This window comes from Cynocephalus volans, chromosome 6 (assembly GCF_027409185.1).
Source record: "Cynocephalus volans isolate mCynVol1 chromosome 6, mCynVol1.pri, whole genome shotgun sequence".
Lineage (NCBI taxonomy): Eukaryota > Metazoa > Chordata > Mammalia > Dermoptera > Cynocephalidae > Cynocephalus > Cynocephalus volans.
Window position 1 is genome coordinate 97333536 of NC_084465.1, and position 10873 is coordinate 97344408.

General features: G+C 48.6%; 1 protein-coding gene across 4 annotated transcripts in view; it reads right to left on the reverse strand.

Moving 5' to 3' along the window:
- ABCA3 (ATP binding cassette subfamily A member 3) overlaps positions 1 to 8720 on the reverse strand; it is a 48313-nt gene extending 39593 nt beyond the window's left edge. The window contains exons 1-4 of one of the 4 annotated variants that reach the window (XM_063100012.1): positions 8578 to 8720; positions 2100 to 2326; positions 1765 to 1886; positions 444 to 480 (exon numbers count right to left, since the gene is read on the reverse strand). The gene's annotated coding sequence lies outside the window, so the exon portion shown is untranslated. The remainder of the gene's footprint in view (positions 1 to 443; positions 481 to 1764; positions 1887 to 2099; positions 2327 to 8577) is intronic. The other 3 variants (XM_063100013.1, XM_063100011.1, XM_063100015.1) reach the window with 3 other exon arrangements.
- Positions 8721 to 10873: the final 2153 nt, after the last annotated feature.

Consider the following 10873-nt stretch of genomic DNA (forward strand, 5'->3'; position numbering starts at 1 on the left):
GACACCCAGCACTAGTTACAAACCAAAGACAAAAACTTTGGGCGCATGATGGAAACATGAACAGTGGGTATGTAGGAAAGAACCACAAACCCTCCTCCTCTCACATGGTTCTGTGTCCCCTTAACCCCAAACACCTCGGAGAGACAGGCGCAAGGCCTGTGCCACCCTGACATTTCAAACACCCTATTTGTATGTCCAGAGAACACACACTCTTTCTGGAGACTGACTTGTCTCTTACTGAATGTAAGATCAACAGCATGCTGTTTATGTGCACTGAGACAGCTGTAGTGGTATTTATCATTTGATAAACACTATTCAGATGGTCTCTGTAGTTATTATAAATGTGATACTTATGAACAAAACATTCAGGCTTATGGAATTCCCCTCCCTAGCGAGCTTTATTCTCAACCAACAGAGAACCAGTAAAAGAAAATCCAACTTACTGTCCTGGCTGCAGGTGATCTCCAAGACTTAAGAGGGCTGTGAGGGAATGGGGAAAGAGAAGGCTGGAATCGGGTCCCTGATTGGCCTTGCAGACCCAGCAGCAGGATGGGGTTGGCAGGTGTGAGGGTTGGACAATTGATCATATGCTCTTGCCTTGAATCTAAGGACTGGTTTTTCCTGCTGTTCTTATGAGTGTTAGTATCTTAGCCTCTGCTGCATGATACTAGACATATTCATCTTTACCACCTGTCAGAGAAAATGCATCCCCCAAAAACCTATCCTACATCTCATATGAATATAATATTTAATTCTGGCACCTATAACTGGGGAAAAAAATCTGCCAAGAGATTATCCAGTACAAGTGATAGGAGAAATGAGAGCTTAGATTTACAAAGGTATCCCTTCATTTTGGTAAATCTGTTTTAATAAATTTCAAACATAAGAAACAGAGATGTCGAGCTCATGTGCTAGAGAAGTAGGTGGTTTGAATTAGCTTGTGGGCAGACCCCATGACACCCAGGATACAGGAGGACCGCCTTCTGAACACTGAGGGCATGGAGCTGAGGTGTGCAGAAGCGGCTGCCCGACCTAGAGAGGGCAGGGAAGGCGATAGAGGAGGGGGAGCCCCAGAAAGCCCCTGAACCTTGTCCACTCACTGAGAAGTGTGGGAAGAGCAGAGAGGGGACTTTCCAGCTCAGCTTCCTTCAAGTTGAGAAAGTATTTGTGACTCACAGTGGAAGAGTTTCAAGTTCAGTTAATTAGCACCACTTTCATGGCTAATACGAACCAAACATCATCCATCAGTCAGGATGGATCCATAAGACAGCACAGAATACAAAGAACTAGTGAATCCTTCATTCATTAATGGAAGCTAACACTACTACCAAAATGACCTGGCTGGAGATTCCAGTGCATGGAGTGAGGGGGTTATTTGTTTTTTAAAATGACCCGTTTCAGTTTTGGCTTCAGTTGGTTGAAAATCATTTCCATTAAGCCTCTTTTTTAAAAAATTAAAACTCTTGCTTTTTAAAAAAAGATGTGGCTATTGATATCTGAAAATACTCAAAATGTATGCTTTAAAGGGTAGTCAATACATATTTGTAAAAAACACAACTGCAAGAAGTTAGTTACAAATTATTTAAAAATGACTTGTAAACACGTGCCAAAAATGTGAAGAAATTAAAGCTAAATAGTATGAAGTGCTACTAAGTGGCAACTTAATGAACTATCCCAATTCTTTTAAAATAAATAAGGTGGAAAAATTGTTTTAAAATCAGTTGCAGACAATTAATAACTGAGCAGTGATTTAATGATACGCACTAAGGCCTGTGGTTTCCAAAAGGTTTCTGGAAGCAGTTTAGGCACAGAAGAGGAGGGCAGCACCTCCGGTTGGGGCTAGTTTTCCCTGGGCAGCTGGTTTAGCCAAGGTGAACTTTTTCTCTCTACCAAGAGAAGGATATGAAAAGGTCAGAGTTCAGAGAAGTCTTCTGGTCAGAGAAATAGACGACTTCCTTTTCTGGAAAAGTCTGGCCAAGAAAGGAAACATCCCCATGCTTAATCCCATCCTCTCCAGGCCCAGGGTGGGGAGGGATAGGCATAAAGACAAACCGTCCACCTTCCTACACACGCTGGAGAAGCAGCACCAGAGAACTGACCTGAATCCTGGGAGAGGCTTGGGGCAGCAGCTCTTCCTCCGAAGCTACGGGAGAACTGGCCGGTTGGAGGAGGCCCTGTGCAGAGGGCTCCGGGGTGGGGCCTGCAAGCCTCTCAAGTGGAGCAGGGCGACCCTGGGGCTCAGGAGCGTTGAGGCCTTGTGGGACATCAGGGGAGATGTGGGGCTCACGGGCATGACTTTCGGGCACCTTTGGGCAGGTGGAGGGTGCTTGAGCATAATTTGGGAAATAATCATAAAACACCTCTTACCAAGTTAGAAGATAAAAAGCAAAATAGATTGCAAGTATGTTATTTAAAACACAGCAGATCTGATAACAAAGAAATACGGATTTAGAAAACAGGTACCTCATGGGTGGCTCTTTGTTTTCTCTTGGTAGATTAAAATACAAGAAGCTTTTATATTCTATACTGTTATACTTATAAGTAGTATACTTCTATAGCCTGCTAACCCAGCTCTAGCTTTTACAGATGAAGAACCCAAGAAGTACCTGGCCCAAAATCACACATCAAGAAAATTGCCAAGATTTGAACCTCAACCTCCTTTAACTCCTAAGTCTGTGTTCTTAACCACTACAGCACCACATCCTTGTATATCCTTTAAACAGTGAACACCTTTATAAATTTTTTATATATTGCTCCTAGAACATAACATTAGAAATCAGAAGGAAAAAAATATCCTTTTTAAGCCCCGCCACCTTCATTTATCTATCTCTGCACCCTCCCAGTGCCCAGCTTGTTGCTTTGTACATGCGAGGCTGTATCTAAAGTTTCAGTGAATGCTACACTTGCATCGGTTCTGTTTGAGCAAAAGGACTCTAAAGGAGGAGATCCCGGACTTACAAAATCTGGGAAGCTTCCTGGTTACACAAGCAAATGTACATGAGGGAAGGAAGTTAAAGTTCCTTAAAACACTCAATACTACGGGGCACAGAGAGTCCCCAGGCGGCTGGACCCCTTCAGCTACTCTAAGGTGAACACGCAGGACTCCGGCCACTTGCAAAGGTGTCACCAATGCCTGACAAGAGCATGTCCAAGAACTTCCCCCTGAAGAGGGCTTACTTCACTCCTCCCTGGGACACAGCCAGGAAGGGAAAGGCAAATGTTTTTGCCCACTACTAAAAAGTCTGTTTGCTTACTGTTAAAATATTAAACATTACACAATTCGTTGAGTATTTTCAGTGTTTGTTTTTTAGGTGAGCAATTGAATCAGTGCAGAGTGAGCACACACGGCGGGCTGCTAATTTCTGAGAACTCTCTTGATGGCACAAAGGATTCCTCTAAAAATGGTCTTTCCAGTAACTGTTGTTAGCCTAAGGGTTACCAGTGGTGCCAATGCATGAGCACCCGTGGTTCTTCTGGTGACCACTGCTCAGCAGTGAACTGGAGCAGTCCCAAACACAGCAACTGTATTTTTGGGTGTTTTTTTTTTTTTTTTTTTTTTTGCGTCAAGAAATTTGCCATCCAATATCTATGTGCCCACTCAAAAGAAGTTTTTATTTCTGCATGTATGCAGTAGAATGGTGTTAAAACTTCTAGAGGTCACCAGCGGTGAGCAGGCTCAGGACCAGTGAGAGAAGTGAACAGGGCCCCAGTGCAAGGCACGAGACCAGTCATGTCATGTGTTCTTGTTATATTCTGAACTTGGGTGCATCTCCCTCCCTGGAAGCCTGTCTGCACAGGCATAGAGTAAGACACTCATGAGAAAAAGAGGGTCTCAGTAAAGTCACAGGCAGACCTCTGGACATTGCACAGAGAGTCAATGACCACGGCTCTGCTTAGTTTACCTCAGGTGTACAACACAGAGATGCCCTTGTTGGCAGCACTGGCCACACTTAGCACTGTTCCTCCAGGGTGAGGACATACCTCAGCAAGGAAAGAATTTCAACGCTGACAAGGGGAGTCTCCAATGGTTTGCTGGTGTCAAGAGTCTGCGTGTATGCGTGCTGAAGAAAGTATGATAGGTACTTAATTGATATTTGCTGGAAGAATCTGTGGCCTTTTAGGGTACCCAAGATAAAAAAACATTTATTCATTCAACAAGCATTTGTCAAGTGATTACTGTGTGATGGGCACTAAAGATTTTGAAATGGAAATGATAATGTTCTTAACCCAGGGAGTTCAGTCTTTGAATGCCTGTATGTATTGTAACAGCTGTAACTGAAGCTAAATAAGATATCACGAGATTTTGGAAAAGACAGGAATTAATTGTGTGTGTGCGTGTGTGTAGGCAAGTAAGGCAGAGAGATGGCCCTGGAAGGCTGCAGGGAGGAGTGACCCGGGAGACCACTCTCAAATTACTCATCAGTGGGGGTGGGAGGGGCATTACCGGATCATGGAGAAGTGAAAGAGTGCGTGTGTGGGGGGGCAGCAAGTTGCTCTGACGGCTGGAACATGGACACAGGGACACAGGAGAGGCAGCAGTAGGGAGTGAGCCAGAAAGGCCAAGGGGGACTAGGGCACCTCCATATGGGCAGTACCATTTACCCAGTACATGATTTTTCTTTGGTGAATACAGGAAATACTTGAAAATGTCTAATTCAATGGATCCTGCTGATGAAATGCCCAAACACCAGTAAATATTGGGAAAAAAAAAAAAGGTCAGAAATAGCAGGCATATTCATAGAGCATGGTCACTGCCCATGAACCCTGACAGTGGTCTCCAAGAAGGGTGAGCAAGAAAGTATTCAGCCATGAAAAAAGGGTGAGGAAATCTACTTATGAGTATTTCCTTTAAAAATGAGAAAAAGATTGGCTTTACTGATATTTAATACACGGATGGACCCTGGCACTCTCCTTGGCTTGTGTGTCAGTGGCCGCACTATCCAGCTGAGGAAGAGGAGCCTGGTGACATGCAAACGTGACATGGGCATCTCAGACATGTTGGAGTTTACATGTTTTAGGATATCATGGCTGTGGTCAATTTAAAAAAACAAGACCCTTAAATAGCTAAAGCTATACAATACTTTGAAGTGATATGGGAAGTGACCACAAATATCTTTTGTGTGACATGAAGGTTCACTGGTCATGTTTGACTTCGTATTACAAAGAGCCTGAGAATTTCAGAAGGAGATACAGGTTTTCTTTCATGAAAGTTCCAAATCTGAAGACTTTTTTTTCTAATGCCAAAAGACTACAGCAGTGTGTCAACTACCTTTTTTCTTTTAAACACACACACTTGAATCTGTCCCTTCAAGGAAAAAAGTGACAATGTGAGAATTACAGCTTTTCAAAATAATCTGTGCCAAGAACAGAGTATTTGTGAACATGGATGCTTCAAGACGTTTCCACAAGTATGTGAGCTCATTGCTTAGGCTGCTACAAGAATACCATCTACATAAACACCTATATCTGCACACCAAAAACCTTCTGACCAGAATTTCCACCTTCCCTGATAGCTCCTGAACACAGACCAAATTCACCAAAGGCCCTCGCATGACTGGTGAATGGAATTGAAAAACAAGTGCCCTGAGTCATAAGCACAGTCTATGAGCCTTCAAGGGGTGTGTTGTGTTACCCGTAAATGCCACAGGAAGTGGGATCTGAAGTAAACAGATCTTAGAACCAGACCTTCAAATGCTGGGATTTGGGTTATACCAAGAGTCTATAAATGGGAGGTGGACTTGATCACGACTTTCATTTAAAAAAAACAATTTTTTATATTATAGTTTTGGTACCATTAATACACTGAAAAAATTTAATAGTGTTTATTTTACCTCTCTGTTTTAAAAGATCTAATTTCTGTATATGTCTGTGTCCATAATGTAACAAGACTGGTATACAGCTATAATTTATAATTAAATTACATATGCGGGGATGCATGCTCAAATTCTTTTACACGCAGCAGCACACAAGAGAAAAGCTTGAGGATGACTTGTTTACACAGTGGCCCTGTGTGGATGAGGTGGGAACAAATCCACAAGCCGTGGCCACTGTCCAAGAGCCCCAGCAGGCTGGGTTTGAAGCTGTAGTTGTAAGGTGGAGACCTACCTCACTGGTGCTCACACTCACCACCATCGGCTCTGTCCAGGGCTGGGGTGGCTGTCTCCCTAGGATCACGTGGCTCTGGGGTTATACTGAAGCTCCTAGTAGGGGTTGGTAGGGTATATTTCCAAGCCAAAGATGTGGTGCGAAGGGGGCCATTGGGAGAGAGTTCCATGCAATGTGCCTCTGTGCTTTTCTAACTCTTGTATCTGGCTAGCTGTGCGGCCTCTCTAGGTGTAGAAAATGAGGTAAGGAGGCAATCAAGAACCCCTAGAGAGAGGTAACTGTGGATCTTCCATAACAAGCAAGGTAGCAAGGAGCTCATTACGGCTCCTGCAAAGGCACCTGTCTTCCTGTTGACTCCAAACTTCTCCAAATGTCACAAACACCTCTGAGCCCATCAGGGGAATGGGCACTGCAAAACTCCTGGGACAGGGACTGTCATGCCTTACTCTTTCGCACACAATGCGGGCCTTCAGTGCTTTTGTCTGCTTATAGTATCACCCAACATACCCATCTCTACCTGCTGAAACCCTACCTATCATTTTCCAGCCCACTTCTAGTGCCATGCCCTCTGTGAAGCAGCCTCTGATAAGTCTGGTTCAGGGGTTCTTTGTCTTGGCTGCACACTGTTACAGGGTCTGAAACAGAAACTGATGCCTGAGGCCCACCCGTGGAGATTCTGGGCCCTGGTCTGGGCACAGGAACGTCCCCCAAGGTGATCCTAACATGCAGCCTGGGTTGAGACCTTCTGCTCTTGTTGAAGCCACTCCTCCTCCACCTCTGGACACCTGCAGCACCTTTTCTGGATGTGTCACGTGGCACTTTTCTTGTTGTCTTATGTCACATTTGCTTGTGAATAAATCATCTCTTTAGCTCCATCCTAAGGTCCCCAAGGGCAGGGACCATGTCCAATTAATCTTTCAATTGTGCACAGAACCTTACCTATCAGGGCAGTCTCCAGAGTTCTAGAACAGACTTAATATGAGGAGTGTACCACCATCTGGGGAAGCAGGGCTGGAGAAAGAACTGTAAATTAGGGAGTCTTACCTGGACCTTCCTGGTTGAGACTAAGTCAAAATAGGTTCCCATGAGACTGCCTGGCACATGCACTGTGGAAGGCTAATGTCTATTTAAAAACAACTCAAGCTACCCTCTCCTGTTCCAAAAGGCTGTCTTGCTGGAATGGTGGTAGATCACCTTAGAGAGGGAAGGATGTCATCCTGTTTATCAGATATAGTAAGCAACGGTTCAATTAAAAATAAAATTCTCTAAGTTAAAAAAAAAAAGTGGGGGGATTCCCATGACACCCATTTTTGCCTTTTTTTCCTTTCTCTTACATTTCCTACGAGGCAAACTTTCTACAAGAAAACACGCTAAGTCTTTCGAAGTTTACAAAAGGCAGCACCAAAACTTTCTAAATAAAATGATATGGTTGCTCAGGAGAAAGGAGCGGACCTCTTCCAGTGCACCTTGCTTGGGTCTGCATGCTGTTACAGGGTCTCAACCATGCATTTCACAAGCATTTCTTGAGTGCCTGTTATGTACCGGGAATACAAATACCAGCAAGATCCAATCCATGTCTTCAAGGAGCTCACAGTCCAGGAGGCCAACGGGCAAACAGAAATAACCCTCTAAGGTAACGGGCTTTCATTCCGCCACTTACAAGGAAGTGAGGAGGGGGCATTCATTCATGCAACAAATGATACCAAGCATCTGCCCTAAGCCCTTGTGCAGAAGACAGTCTCTGCCCTCATGGAGCTTGGAGCCAGCTTAGGAAAGAGCCAAAACACGTGGAACAGCAACTCACAGGCCCATACGTACTGACCGTGGGCACCAGGGAAAGGAACTTAAGGTTGCTGCAGGCCCCTCCGCCTAGACCACTGGCTCCGCTGTCATGTCCCCAACCCAGGGGAGGGCGTCGCAAGCTCCCACCACATATAGTGGACCACCGGACCTCTATTCTGAGGCTCATTGAAATGAAGGTGTTAGCCAATATGGGAAGCATGCCCGCCCCTCACCTGGAATCCCTGCGGCCCTGTCTGCGCTCCCCAGCGCGGACACGGGACTCCATGCTCGGAAAGTGTGCCCCAAGAGCGCCAGCGCGCCATTCTGACATCGGGGCTCCAACAGTGCTACCGCCTGTCCACCTCCCGGCCCCACACAAAAGATCTGCAGCGACCCCAACTCTCCGCGCGCAGCCGGCCTCGGGCCGCAGTGACAGGGACACACCCAAGGGCTCCGTGAGCCCGAGCGACCTGGCGCTGCGGGAGATGCACCTGCCGGAGCCGGCGCGGGGGGAGGGGCGCCGCAGCAGGAGGAGCCGCACGCCAGGCCGGGGCTGGGGGCACGCCCGCGGGGCTGGGGCGGTTCGAGGCCCCGCCGGCCGACCGGCGCGGCGGGCAGGGCGGGCCCGGGCGGGGAGGCGGCCCCGCAGCCCCGGAGCGAGCGCGAGCGGTGGGTCCCGGCGGCACTCACCGACCCTTGGCGCCGGGAAGCGGCGGCCGGCGCGCGGCGTTCTCGCAGGGTCCCCTCCCTCGGTCCCCCGGCTCCGCTCCAGCCTCGCAGAGGCGGCGGCGGCCGGTGCCGACAGCTGCCAGGCCGCCCTGGCGGAGAAGGGGTGCCTGCGACCCGTGCCTGGTAGACGAACCCGGCTGCTCGGGCTCCTGCAGGGGGCGCGCCAGGACGCGCGTGCGCATTCGGCCGCCTCTGCGGTGCACGGCCACCCCCCACCCGCCCCCGCCCGCCCGAAACCGCGCCTTGCGCAGTGCCCCGCGTAAGTCGCCGACGTCCCACATGGTGCGCGCTGGTTGCGCCTGCGTAGTCGGCCACCCCTGCGGGTACACGACTCGCTCTGGCCACCCGCCAGGCCGCGCTTGCGCAGTGCCCCGCGCCGCGTCCGGCCGGGGGTACGCGGAGAGGTTCCCGGTCAGAGGCCCGGCTCGTGACGTCCAGGGCCGCAGAGCGAGGGAGCGGCGGACTCTGGCAGGTTTCGCTTTGTCCGCATGCATTTCAAAGCAGTTGAAGTAGTCACGCCGGGAACGTCGACTCCGTTGGCCATTTTCTGTTTCTCCTTGGGTCCCTTGCTGCGCCTCGCGGATGCTCATTCCTCCTGCACCGTTTCTGGCCAGGCCCCTACGCCGAGCCCGGCGAGGCGCTGGGGCCCCGACCAAGCGCGAGGAACTTTCTGCACATCGGCCTTCGGGCTGGCATCTTGAGTTTAGCGGAGTTGCACCTCAGTTCTCAGAGGCCTCGCGGAAAGGGGTCGTGTCAGGCACGAGGGTCCCCTGGTGCGAGTCACCTCAGGGAGAAGGGTCCCAGGGCGGGGCGGGGTCACTTCAGGGAGGAGGGTCCCGGGGCGGGGTCACCTCTGGGAGAAGAGGTCGGGGCGGGAGCGTGGGGCGCAGGCGCAGCCGTGGCGCGGGGCCAACAGTCGCCGCGGGTCAGGTCTAGTGGGAGTCTGAGCTCCGCTGGCAGCTGGAGCACGGTGAGCGCGTCCGCGGTCTCAGTGACCCGCGGTGAGGGAGGCGTCCACCGGCCCCGGTGTCCCTGGCGCTAGTGGCTGGGACCGGGGCCCTCACCTCGGGTGCCGCCGGCGACCACCACCTGCAGCCCCGCTCCCAGCCGGCGGAACTGTAACGTAATTCCCCGGGCAGCGGGCTGGACGGTCTTGCCCCTCTGGCCCTTATGGAGTAGGGATTAGCGCTCGTTGCACCAATTCATTGTCTTTCTAGCGCCCTTTCCTCTCGGAAGTTGGGTTGTGCCCCTGTTAACCCAGGAGGTGGGCTCCGTGAGGATAGGGACTGTCTGGTTTAGAGCTGTGTCCAGGGTCCTGTAGTGCCTGGCACGGAGGCTCTTGTTAAATGTTTGTTGAATGAAAAAGTCACAAAGGCCTGGCTTCACATCTTGGCCCGGCCCCTTAGCTGATGTAGACATGTCACTTTACTTTTCTGAACCTCAATTTCCTATTTCTAAAATTGAAATTATAATAATGGTCATAATAACAAACCGAAAGATTTTTATTGTTTTATCTTTTTTTTTTTTGAGAGTCAAATGAGAAAGTGTATGTCTAAGTGTTTATCATAATGCCTGGCACATATATGGCAAAGAAAGGATAGTTCAGTGTGATTGTGGCTGGAGACTTACACTGCTTAGTCTCTGTGATAAACACAGAGGGAAAAAAAAACAAAAAATCAATTGAAAGCAGTTACAGGATATGGGGGGGAGTGGGTTATTAATGTGCTGCAAACATCTTAAAAACCCTTTTTTGCCATTATTCCTCACAGACTGCACCCTGCCCCCCTCAACCGAAAGGTCTTCCCCCTTCTCTACTTCCTGCCAGAAAAGTATGTAAAGTATATGCAAGGCAGACTGTCCCGTCTCTTCAACCTGCTTCTCCCTCACTTTATCCGTTTCTTTCAAAAACCAGTCCTTGCCATTTCCAACATTAATTGGTTAGACTTTGCAATTTTTTCCAGCCCTTTCTAAACCTGATCTTAGTTCTGCATATCCAAATCCGAGAATAGAGCTGGCTGACTCAGAATTCACTTAAATGAAAGATGAGAGTGGGTGTATTAGAAGAAGGATGACCTCACAGATCAAGACAGACAATACTACTCACAAGGCAGAGAGTACTTTTTTATATCTTTGTTCTTAACCCTGTCAGTGTGCCTGCTATTGTAATTATTATTGTTATAATCATGAGCTGAGAAGGTGTGAAGGTCACTGCAAAAGAAGTTTGTTATGCACGAAGATTCCAGGCTCCGAATCCTGT